A 13,236-nucleotide genomic window follows, 5' to 3' on the forward strand; every position below is an offset into this window, starting at 1 on the left:
AAAGAACCCTTGTACTGATCCTCTCGGGGCAAATTTCACCTTCTCCAATTTAATGAACCCCGCCATGTCATTGATCCAGACCTCCACACTTGGGGGCCTCGCATCCTTCCATTGAAGCAAGATCCTCCGCCGGGCTACTAGGGACGCAAAGGCCAGGACACCGGCCTCATTCGCCTCCTGCACTCCCAGCTCCACTGCAACCCCAGAAATTGCGAGTCCCCAGCCTGGCTGGACCCTGGATCCCACCACCCTCGACATCGTCTTTGCTACCCCTTCCAAAACTCCCCCAGCGCTGGGCAAAACATATGGGCGTGGTTCGCTGGGCTCCCCGAGCACCTAGCACACCTGTCTTCGTCCCCGAAAAACCTACTCATCCTCGTCCCAGTCATGTGGGCCCTATGCAGTACCTTGAATTGTATAAGGCTAAGCCTCGCTCAGGAAGAGGAGGAATTCACTCTCTCCAGGGCATCCGCCCACGTCCCCTCCTCAATCTCCTCATCCAGCTCATCATACCATTTCCCCTTCAGTTCCTCCACCGAGGCCTTGTCTACCTCCTGCATTACCCGGTATGTGTTTGAAATCCTCCCTCCTCCAACCCACACCCCCGAGAGCACCCTGTCCCGTACCCCCCGTGGGGACAGCAAGGGGAACCCCTCACCTGTCGCCTGGCAAACGCCCTAACCTGCATGTACCTAAACATGTTCCCCGGGTGGAGCCCAAACTTCCCCTCCAACTCCCCCAAGCTCGCGAACCTCCCCTCCACAAACAGGTCCCTGAACCTCCTAAACCCTACCCTGTGCCAGCCCAGAAATCCGCCATCAATGCTCCCTGGGACAAACCGATGTTTCCCCCGTATCGGGGCCTCCATCGAGCTCCCCACTTCTCCCCTATGCCGTCTCCATTGTCCCCAAAAAATTTTTATTTTTTTATTTTTTAAAAATTATTTTTATTGAAATTTTTACAAAATACAAAATATAAACTTCTTAACTCTATTAACATACAACCGCGGTAACACCCCATGAACAATACCCCCCCTGCTTCAAGAGCAACTTGAAAGAAAAGGAAAGAACAAAAACAAAGAAAAAAAAAGAAAAAAAAGAGAGAGAGATAGCACCCTCCACAAACCCATGTGCACAGTTCTCCCTCCCCCCAATCCTTACCCCCCCCCCCCCCCCCCCCCCCCCGGATTGCTGCTGCTATTGGCCTATTTCCCTACCTTTCCGCCAGGAAGTCCAGAAAAGGCTGCCACTGCCTGAAAATCCCTTGTACTGATCCCCTCAGGGCAAATTTCACCCTCTCCAATTTAATGAACCCCGCCATATCCGAGATCCAGGCCTCCATGCTTGGGGGCCTCGCATCCTTCCATTGGAGCAAGATCCTCCGCCGGGCTACTAGGGACGCAAAGGCCAGGACACCAGCCTCTTTCGCCTCCTGCACTCCCGGCTCCACTGCAACCCCAAAAATTGCGAGTCCCCAGCCTGGCTCGACCCTGGATCCCACCACCCTCGACACCGTCCTTGCTACCCCCTTCCAAAACTCCCCCAGCGCTGGGCACGCCCAAAACATATGGGCGTGGTTCGCTGGGCTCCCCGAGCACCTAGCACACCTGTCCTCTCCCCCGAAAAACCTGCTCATCCTCGACCCAGTCATGTGGGCCCTATGCAGCACCTTGAAACTGTATGAGGCTAAGCCTCGCACAGGAAGAGGAGGAATTCACTCCCTCCAGGGCATCCGCCCACGTCCCCTCCTCAATCTCTTCACCCAGCTCCTCTTCCCATTTACCCTTCAGTTCCTCCACCGAGGCCTCTTCTACCTCCTGCATTACCCGGTATATGTCTGAAATCCTCCCTCCTCCAACCCACACCCCCGAGAGCACCCTGTCCCATACCCCACGTGGGGGCAACAAGGGGAACCCCTCCATCTGCCGCCTGGCAAACGCCCTAACCTGCATGTACCGAAACATGTTCCCCGGGGGGAGCCCAAACTTCCCCTCTAACTCCCCCAAGCTCGCGAACCTCCCCTCCACAAACAGGTCCCTCAACCTCCTAACCCCTGCCCTGTGCCAGCCCAGAAATCCGCCATCAATGCTCCCTGGGACGAACCGATGGTTCCCCCGAATCGGGGCCTCCATCGAGCCCCCCATTTCACCCCTGTGCCATCTCCATTGCCCCCAAATTTTGAGGGTAGCCGCCACCACCGGGCTCGTGGTATACCTCATTGGAGGGAGCGGCAACGGCGCCGTTACTAGTGCCTCCAGGCTCGTGCCCACACAAGACGCCGCCTCCAAGCTCTTCCACGCTGCCCCTTCCTCGTCCATTACCCACTTATGCACCATCGCTGCGTTGGCCGCCCAGTAGTACCCACGGAGGTTGGGCAACGCCAGCCCCCCCTATCCCTGCCTCGTTTCAGGAACACTCTTCGAACCCTCGGAGTCCCATGCGCCCACACAAATCCCGTGATACTCCTGTTGACCCTCCTAAAAAAGGCCTTCGGGATAAGGATGGGGAGGCACTGGAACAGGAACAAAAACATCGGGAGCACCGTCATCTTGACAGACTGCACCCTCCCCGCCATTGACAGCGGTAACATATCCCATCTCTTAAACTCCTCCTCCATCTGCTCCACCAATCTTGTGAGGTTGAGCTTGTGCAGGGCCCCCCCCAGCTCCCTGCCACCTGGACCCCTAGGAATTGCCCCCAAACTTGAGGGTAGCGGCCACCATCGGGCTCGTGGTATACCTCGTTGGAGGGAGCGGCAACGGCGCCGTTACCAGCGCCTCCAGGCTCGTGCCCACACAGGACGCCATCTCCATCCTCTTCCATGCTGCCCCTTCCCCGTCCATTACCCACTTATGCACCATCGCTGCGTTGGCAGCCCAGTAGTACCCACAGAGGCTGGGCAATGCCAGCCCCCCCCCCCCCCCCCATCTCTGCCCCGTTCCAGGAACACTCTTCTCACCCTCGGAGTCCCATGCGCCCACACAAATCCCGTAATACTCCTGTTGACCCTCCTAAAAAAGGCCTTCAGGATAAGGATGGGGAGGCACTGGAACAGGAACAAAAACCTCGGGAGCACCGTCATCTTAACGGACTGCACCCTCCCCGCCAGTGACAGCGGTAACATATCCCACCTTTTGAACTCCTGCTCCACCAACCTTGTGAGGTTGAGCTTGTGCAGGGCCCCCCAGCTCCCAGCCAAATCGAAAGCACTCTGAGGACCATTTTATGAGGCTGCTACCATTTTACCACCAACTGGACAACTTCCATCAACCAAACCCACACCACTCCCCTCAGCCTCGTGAAGAGGCCACCAATTTAATCAGGCAGCCTCTCTGCAGCAGCTAGGAGGGCCGTGGAGAGGTTCAATGGCTCAAAGACCAGGCCATAGCAGAGAAGCCAGTCCCGCACATCCCCAATGTCCGATGGAGGGGTTTCCCCTGATTTTTAACTTTATTTACTTCTCCAAGGCTCAAGGTCACCTGTCTGCGTCAGCAAAGTTCACCTCTCCCGGTGGCACGTCTGTGGTTTAGGAATATAAGAGTGAAAGCAATAGGTACGGGATTGTAGGCCCTTTGGCTTCTTGAGCCTGCTCCACCAATCAATAAGTCCATGGCTGACCTCATATGGCCTTACCTCCATCTTCCTGCCTGTCTCCCATAACCTTTGACTCCCTTGTAAAATAGAACTCAGCCTTGAAAAGATTCAATGGCCCAGCCTGCTCTGCCCTTTGGAGGAGAGAATTTCAAACACCAAGAGGGCGATTCTCTCAATCGGCCACTAAGTGCTCCCGCCAACGGGAGCTGGCTCTAGGAAGATTGAAAGAATGTTGCCCTCAGTCGGGTTTTCAGTCCCATTCCATGGCACACCGTGGTTCTCGTTGGAAATGAGGAGGGTGGGACCTATTCTTGCATAACAGCTCCCACTCCTCAGAGGCCAGGGCTCATTTTTTAAAGGGCGCATCGTTCTCAAAGGTGTTGATGCAGTACTCCCTTCTGGTCACTAGCAAGGGCATCTCACCCTCAGTAACCCACTTCAACCCCCCCGGCCGTACCCCTTAGCAATGTCAATCTGGCACCTTACAGTCTAAGGGATGGCAAGGGGGTGAATACCCTTCCTACAAATGCCTCCAGGGTGCCAAGGATAATCCTTAATTGGAGGTGAGGGTCAGGAGGGACCTATGCTGGGCTCAATCGGCTCTGGTCAGAGGTCTTTCCTGGGATGGGGGTTGTTTGGCTGCTTTTCCCATCTGTAACATTTAAACCCTGAAAACAATCAGTCAGTATCTCAAAAGTACAGTTCTTTCATAATAAAGTGAAAGTGTTCCAATTTGTCCCCCAAAACCCTTTAAACAATCAATCAATAGGCCAAGATCAAAGATCTGTGAGATGAAGGTTAAAATATTTCCTTTCATGTGGTGGAAACCTTTGAAATTGTTTTCTCACAGTCAATTTTACTGCTCTTTAAAGCATTGAAGCCTGTTTGCATGCCTCAAAGGCTAAAAGCTTTGAACTGCATTGTCAACATTCAATTTTGCACACTATTGTCTCTTAAAAGCTTTTTTGATGGAGAGGTTGAGGCAGTTTCAAAGGTGAGATTAAGTTTGTTTATTAAGATAACTCTGTAGGGATCCATTAACTCAGAGGAGCAGCTGTTTTCTAACTGCAGTTTTTGTTAAGAGAGTGTCTCATAGTTCGCAAGTGCTTCCTAGAAAGAGCAGGCGCTGCTCCCACACCCACCCTTTCGGTCAATCCATACCGTGCACCAGGAGCTGAACTATAACTGTGCCAGAGTCAGCGCCACTCTGTAACCAGTCATTTAGAATTATCCTTCAGGGAAGGGAATCTGCCACTCCCTACCTGAACTCTGATATATGACCGTAGTCCAGGTTACTTGGTTCATGCTGCCTTAAGGTTAAGTCCCCTACAGTGCAGAAGAAGACCATTCGACCCCTCAAGTCTGCATTGATCCTCCAAAGCAGCACAGACTTAGCCTCTCGCCTCAATCCCAAACCTAACCTACATACCTCCTGAACACTAAGGCAATCCAGTATGGGTACTCACCCCCAAGCCACCCAACCTGCACATATTTGGTCTGTGGGAGGAAACCGGAGCACCCGGAGGAAACCCATGCAGACACGGTGAGAATGTGCAAACTCTACACACTCATCCAAGACTGGAATGTACCCTGGCCCAAAACGCTAACCACTGTGTCACCGTGTCGCCCGGAATGAGCAAAAAAATAAACAAAGTACAAGGGGTGACTCATTATGCATGTAATGGAATAACATCCCTGTGAAGTGCTTTGGGGCATTTTACCTCGTTAATGCAACGCAGCTTGTGGTTGATGTTGCATAATAAAGCTCCTGTACATTGTGTGTTTGCGTGTGAGAGAGAAATCTTCATGAACACCCTGGGGCCAGAACTCTCGATGCCCTGAAAAGTGGGAGGTCAGCATGTTTATGAATGTGTATTCCATCTCCGTCCAGCGATGTACATTTTGCTGCCAGGAACTCCAATTCTAAATTTAGTTTTCTTATATCCTGCTTACTTTTGGGCAGAAGCTGATTAGGTAGAATATAGCAAACATGGAGTCCAAAGCATCGATCATCCCCAATTCAGAAATCCACCTTTCTCCCCTCGAGGGCAGCATGGTAGCTTCACAGTGCCAGGGACCCGGGTTCAAATCCAGCTTGGGTCACTGTGCGGAGTCTGCACGTTCTCCCCGTGTCTGTGTGGTTTTCCTCCGGGTGTTCCAGTTTCCTCCCACAACTCCCGAAAGACGTGCCTGTTAGGTGAATTGGACATTCTGAATTCTCCCTCAGTGTACCCGAACAGGCGCCGGAATGTGGCGATGAGGGGCTCTTCACAGTAACCTCATTGCAGTGCTGATGTAAGCCTACTTGTGACAATAATAAAGATTATTACTATTATTGCATCCCTCAGCTGTAAATCATTTTCTGTGATGTTCCACTTAGTAGTCATGTAGATATGGGCTGGTTTAGCTCAGTGGGCTAGACAGCTGGTTTGTGATGCAGAACAAGGCCAGCAGCGCGGGTTCAATTCCCGTACCAGCTTACCTGAACAGGTGCCGGAATGTGGCGACTAGGGGCTTCTCACAGTAACTTCATACTTGTGACAACAAAAGGTTATTATTATTATTAGTCCCGGGACCCTGGTGTGCTGGAGTTCCAATGTTCCAGTCATCCATGGGAAGCTGTTGCGTACTTGTCTTCATACAAACCCAGAAGACTTGGTCCCTCACCGCACCTCCGTTGCCCATCAAGTCCAGCCGCTCTGAGCTTCTCATGGGGGGCTTCCCAGTGGTGATTGCTTATGAAGAGTCATATGTGGAAACCTTTTTTTTTTTTAAATAATTTTTATTGAGAAATTTTGATTTTATACAACATTGACGCACCTTAGTAAAATACCGAAAATAACAATAATATTAACAATCATATACATTCGCCCCATCCCCATGAACAACCCAGCATTTTAACAACAACGCAAATTAACACACTATAAAGTTACAGAATAAACACTACAATAATGCACCCCCCCCCCCCCCCCCCCCCCCCCGGGTTGCTGCTGCTATTGACCCAGTTACCTATCTCTGAGCCAGGAAGTCCAGAAAAGGCTGCCATCGTTTATAGAACCCTTGTATTGATCCTCTCAGGGCAAATTTGACCCTTTCCAATTTTATAAATCCCGCCATGTCACTGATCCAGGTCTCCACACTTGGGGGCCTTGCATCCTTCCATTGTAACAGAATCCTTCGACGGGCTACCAGGACACCGGCCTCTTTCGCCTCCTGCACTCCCGGCTCTACCGCAACTCCAAAAATCGCGAGTCCCCACCCTGGTTTGACCCTGGATCCAACCACCCTCGACACCGTCCCCGCCACCCCCTTCCAGAATTCTTCCAGTGCTGGGCATGCCCAGAACATATGGGCGTGGTTCGCAGGACTCCCCGAACATCTGTTGCACCTGTCCGCACCCCCGAAGAACCTACTCATCCTAGTCCCGGACATGTGGGCCCGGTGCAGCACCTTAAATTGGATGAGACTAAGCCTCGCACATGAGGAGGAAGAGTTGACTCTCTCCAAGGCATCCGCCCAAGTCCCGTCCTCTATCTGCTCCCCGAGTTCCTCCTCCCATTTAGCCTTCAGCTCCTCCACTGACGACTCCTCCACCTCCTGCATTACCTTCTAGATGTCAGACACCTTCCCCTCTCCTACCCACACCCCCGAAAGCACTCTGTCCATCGTCCCCTGCGAGGGCAGCAAAGGGAATCCCTCTACCTGTCGCCTAGCAAACGCCTTTACCTGCAGGTATCTGAACATGTTCCCCTGGGGAAGGCCAAATTTATCTTCCAGTTCCCCCAGGCCCGCAAACCTCCCGCCAATAAACAGGTCCCTCAATTTGCTGATGCCCGCCCTTTGCCACCCCCTGAATCCCCCATTCGTGTTCCCCGGGATGAACCGATGGTTGCCACCCAGTGGAGCCTCCATCGAGCCCCCTGTTTCCCCCCGATGCCGTCTCCATTGTTCCCAGATTCTTAGGGTCGCCGCCACCACCGGGCTCGTGGTAAACCTCTTAGGGGAGAGCGGCAACGGTGCCGTTACCATGGCACCCAGGCTCGTACCTCTACATGACGCCATCTCCATTCTTTTCCACGCCGCCCCTCCCCCCTCCATCACCCATTTACGCACCATTGACACATTGGCTGCCCAATAGTACCCCAGAAGGTTGGGCAGTGCCAGCCCACCTCCATCCCTTCCTCGCTCCAGGAACACCCTCCTCACTCTCGGAGTCCCATGTGCCCACACAAAACTCAGAATACTGCTAGTCACTCTCCTAAAGAAGGCCCTGGGGATAAATATGGGCAGGCACTGAAAAAGGAACAAGAACATCGGAAGCACTGTCATTTTGACGGACTGCACCCTCCCCGCCAACGACAATGGCAGCATGTCCCACCTCCTGAACTCCTCCTCCATCTGATCTACCAGCCTGGTAAAGTTATGCTTGTGGAGAGTCCCCCAGTCCCTGGCCACTTGCACCCCCAGGTACCTAAAGCTCTCCCCTGCCCGCCTAAGCGGGAGCCTACCAATTCCTTCCTCCTGGTCTCCAGGGTGCACCACAAACACCTCGTTCTTGCCTATGTTTAATTTATAACCTGAGAAGGTCCCAAACTCGGCTAGTAACTCCATCACTCCCGGCATCCCTCCCACCGGGTCCGCCACATACAGTAACAGGTCGTCGGCATACAACGACACCCTATGTTCCTCTCCACCTCACACCAAGCCTCTCCACCTCTCTGAATCTCTCAATGCCATCGCCAGCGGCTCGATTGCCAGTGCAAACAACAAGGGGGACAGGGGGCAACCCTGCCTGGTCCCTCGGTAAAGCCGGAAGTACTCCGACCTCCTCCTATTCGTGGCCACGCACGCCATCGGGGCCTCATATAGCAGCCTCACCCATCTAATAAACCCTTCACCAAATCCAAACCACCCCAACACCTCCCATAGGTACCCCCACTCCACTCTATCAAAGGCCTTCTCCGCATCCAGTGCCACCACTATCTCTGCCTCCCCCTCAATCGCCGGCATCATAATGACATTCAGCAATCTCCGCACATTCGTGTTCAGCTGCCTTCCCTTCACAAAACCTGTCTGGTCCTCGTGCACAACCCCTGGCACACAGTCCTCTATCCTGGTGGCCAGGATTTTTGCCAGCACCTTCGCGTCCACGTTGAGGAGAGATATGGGCCTGTATGAACCACACTGCTGGGGGTCCTTGTCCTTCTTTAAAATTAACGAGATCAGCGCCCGTGACATCGTCGGGGGCAAATGTGGAAACCTGAGTGTAGGTCTGCAAATAAGAGGTGAAGGGGAAGGGGGACAAAATAAATGAATACCCGCGATTACCCGAGGATCCTCCTGCTAGGTGAGGAGAGGCAGATGTTAATATACTTTCCCAGTTAGGATTTGTGGATCAAAATCGAGATGATAGCCTTTTCATTTTGGGCTACAATTCTTTTGTGCTTGTTTTCTAATCCTTGAAAAGTAGTTGTGTTTCCTCCATTACAGCAGTGACTATACAACTTCGGAAGTACTTCATTGACTGTAAAGCACTTTGAGACATCGAGTCGTTTCATTTCAAAAGTGCTGCACAAATGCAAATCTTTCTCTCTTTTTTTATTGAAGTCTTTATTACCTGCTGCTGAAACCCTCATTAATGCCTTTGTTATCTCTAGACTCAACTATTCCAATGCACCCCTGGCTGGCCGGCCACATTCTACTGTCTGTCTGGAATCTTGGGGTTTCTCTGTTGCCCCTGTCCTTACTCCCATGCCATGTCCTGTTACGCTCTCACTCCTGTGCTTGCTGGCCTGCATTGTCCCGGTCAAGCAACGCCTTTTTAAAATTCACATGCTTGTTTTCAAATCCCTCCAGGGCTTTGCTCCTCCCTCCTCCAGTTTGCAACCCTCTGAAGTGTCTGCTCTCCTCCAATTCTGGCCTTTTGTGCATTCCCAATTATAATTGCTGCACCGTTGGTGGCTCTGTGTTCAGTTGCCTAGGAACCCCAGTTCTGGAACTGTCACCCTTCACCTCCCCGTCTCCCTCCCTCGCATTCCTGCTTTCAGCCACTTCCTGAAGCCTTCCTCCCTGACAATGATTTGCTCACCTGACCTACATCTCCATTCACGGCTTGCAGTTTGCTCTATAGTGTCCCTGTGAAGCACCACGTTTCATTTTGAAGCCGTTCGATACAGTAAATACATTGTTGTTGTTGTAAAGGTGCCATTGCTGTAGCTTTGTGAAGAGATACCTGTCGTTAATTACAGGAAAAGTGCGGCTCCATTTCTGACAGATGATTTGCACGGCCAATGAAGCAGATTGTGGCTGAGAGCCGTGGCAAACAACTTGACATTGGTGCTTTAAGCCAGTGTTTTTCAAACTATTTTTCCGGGACCCAGTTTTACCAACCAGCTGACCTTCGGGTCCCACGCGGCTGACTTTCGCGACATACCATTTTCACTCGCCTTTAATGTGACAAGTGGGCCTGCTTGGTCCTCACGGCCTCACCTGCTTTGTCATTCAATGTTACATTTCTGCTTACGACTTCAGCTGATGATTTAAGTTCTCGCTGCATCCTTTGAAAAATGTTTTAACATCCCAATGCTTAGTCTTCAAAAGCCTTTGAAGCTTTGATGATTTTAAACTTTCATTTGCCAGTACTTCCTGCATATAACACACATGGGCTTTGCATCCTGATTTGCATTGACACAATTAACGTCATATCTCAAGAAATCATCTTTACACTGCTTTGTTTACGATTTTGTTTTTTTCTTTGTTTAAAATGATCCACCCTCAGTTCTTCACAGTCCTGTTGCCTTGCTTGCTTGGAGCTATAAAATAGAGGAATCTCTCCCTCTGAGATATTACGGCAAATGCACAAGGTGCGTGATGTTAGGGTACGTGCCGAGCGTGTGACCTGCTCACTGCTGCCGCTTCTCGTGGGAAGACTGCGTCATTCTATTTAAAAGCTGGGCATGGCCGGTGTTCTCAAGTTAGCAGCCTGCCACGCCCATGGGGCAGCAGGGTAGCATGGTGGTTAGCATAAATGCTTCACAGCTCCAGGGTCCCAGGTTCGATTCCCGGCTGGGTCACTGTCTGTGTGGAGTCTGCACGTCCTCCCCCTGTGTGCGTGGGTTTCCTCCGGGTGCTCCGGTTTCCTCCCACAGTCCAAAGATGTGCGGGTTAGGTGGATTGGCCATGCTAAATTGCCCGTAGCGTCCTACATAAAGTAAGGTTAAGGGGGGGTTGTTGGGTTACGGGTATAGGGTGGATACGTGGGTTTGAGTAGGATGATCATGGCTCGGCACAACATTGAGGGCCGAAGGGCCTGTTCTGTGCTGTACTGTTCTATGTTCTATCCCGCAATCGGGCACGCCGCGACCAATCTCTCTGCGACCCTCCAGACACGCACCCTCGACCCACCCACGGGTCGTGACCCACAGTTTGAAAAACACTGCTTTAAACCCCTGTGTCAGGGGGTAACTGGACTAGGCACCTTTACCATGGAACCCCCCACACACTGAGTGCTCATCGTCTCTGTGTTGTCTTGGTGCCAATTAAAACCTAGATTGTTTTCCCTCAAGTAAGGACTGGAATTCAGAGGGAGAGTCACCCTGGCTTTCTCTATCAAAGATGAGGGCTTCTAAGGGAAATCTATGAACTGGTTATCTACCTACCTCTGAAACCGCACTGTTGGAATTATTCAAATATTCGGAGCTCCTAAATGCATCCATGTTATTCATCTCAGATGTGTTCTGATGCAGTGAGCTCTACATTCCCTGGAAGTTTCTTCTGAATTCCCCATTTGACTTTTTTATTTGGTGACCGCCCAATGTTGATGGCTTTTAGTTTTGCTGCGCTGGGCAAGTGCATGAGTAGGATTTCCCCTGCTGACTTCAGGAAGGTGGGGGAAACGGTCACGCGTTGCGATTTCACAGGGTTACAGACTTGTTACAGTGCAGAAGGCCATTCGGCCCACCATACCTGCACCGGCTCTCCAAACGAGCATCATGACTTAGTGCCCATTTCCCTGCCTATTCCCTGTAACCCTGCCCATTGTTTCTATTCAAGTAATCATCGAATGCCTCGATTGAACCTGCCTCCACCACATTTCCAGGCAGCGCATCCCAGACCTGAACCGCTCGTTGTGTGAAAGAGTTTTTTCTGCAAATCCCTTTTAATCTGTGCCCTCTCGTTCTGCATCCTTTTGCGAGCAGGAACAGTTTCTCCCCATCTACTCTGTGCAGCCTTGTCATGATTTTGAACATCTCTATCCGATCCAATTAATGGCCAGAGGGTAGGCTCACCATCCAGTTGAGGATGGCTGTTAAAGTTGGAGGGCCATTCGGAGGCTTTCTAGCTTTAAAGGAGCAGAAGGCTGCAATGGAAGGAGGGCTTCAAAATGGAGCCGACTTGTCTCCAACTTCTTTCAACACTCAGCCACCACTCAGCGGAGCCCCTCGACAGGGCAGCATGTGGCTGCTGCAGTACCCAGGCAGGTAGTATGGGCTTCTAGGCCTGCTCGGTACACTGGGACCCCAGTCTGCTGCTGGCAGGTTGCACCCAGGCACCTAAACTGGTCCATCGACCAGCAGGAATTTGGAGGCCGCATGGAATATTCCACTTAGCCTCCTTTAATTGGTTTTAATAGGCTCTTACTGAGCCAGTTCACCCACTCACCCCATGCAGGGGGGTAGTATCTCCTTTACCAGTCGGTCCATCTCTGCCCTGTCCACCTTCTCCCTATGGGCCCATATCGAGATCAGCTTCCCTCTGACCACCGCCTTCAGTGCTTCCCAGACCACCGCTGCTGAAATTCCCCCCGTGTCGTTGACCTGCAGGTAGCTCTGAATACATTTCCTCAGCCGCTCGCATCAGCCAAAAGTCCCACATCTAACCTCCAGTGCGGGCGCTGGTTCCCGGTAACTTGGACTTCCTGAGTGAACTGTAACATACCACTGCACATTGGATAAGATGTAGACCGAGGATCACAAAAGGTCGCAGCACACCAAAGTGTTTGGATTGGGTTGCCAACCCTACCTCGACTGTTGTGACATTTTGACCTGAAATTTCTGAGGGATGCTGAGGTGAGACAGGAGGCGCATGAGCTCAGCATTTCCCGTGAGCAGCTGGTCTGCAATCCATAGTTCTATCTCTGTGAAATTCTCATTGCGGCTGGGTGGGGGTGGGGGGAGGGGTGATGTCGCCTTGCTTGCTGGTGGTCAGAAGGTAGCTGGAATTTTCCGATTGGGAAACAGGCGCCTGTTAGAGGTCAAAACCCAGCTGCTGAATTGGGACAGCCTCCTGGACTCGGGGATCAATACTTTGTGAGTTTAACACTTCCGCAAAGCAGTCGCCAGGGGGTTACAGATGTGGCTGCCAGCTGTGCTGCAGAGGGGTTTCCCCTTCCTCGGCGATGGCTGTGGCCATTTCCTCTCTTTAATCTGTGAAACGTTCTTCAGAGGGTGCCGCCACCTTGAGGTGCCCTCCCCATGCACCCACTTGTATCGGCAGCTCCCACCTCTGACAGTGGGTCTGCCGATTTTTCGATGCAGGAGGACTTCCTATTGGCCCTCCAGCCTCATGGAGGCCACCTGCTGTCCTTAATTGGACAAGGTACCTGGAGGCGTCCCCCCAACATTCCCCCCCCCCCCCAACTCCA

At 52.1% G+C, this 13,236-nt stretch overlaps 1 protein-coding gene across 3 annotated transcripts in view; it reads left to right on the top strand.

The window, feature by feature from the left end:
• The window catches only part of rasgrp3 (RAS guanyl releasing protein 3 (calcium and DAG-regulated)), a 207,509-nt gene that overhangs the window by 50,991 nt on the left and 143,282 nt on the right, over nucleotides 1-13,236 (top strand). The window lies entirely within an intron of this gene.

This window comes from Scyliorhinus canicula, chromosome 1, assembly GCF_902713615.1.
Source record: "Scyliorhinus canicula chromosome 1, sScyCan1.1, whole genome shotgun sequence".
NCBI classification, from domain to species: Eukaryota; Metazoa; Chordata; class Chondrichthyes; order Carcharhiniformes; family Scyliorhinidae; genus Scyliorhinus; species Scyliorhinus canicula.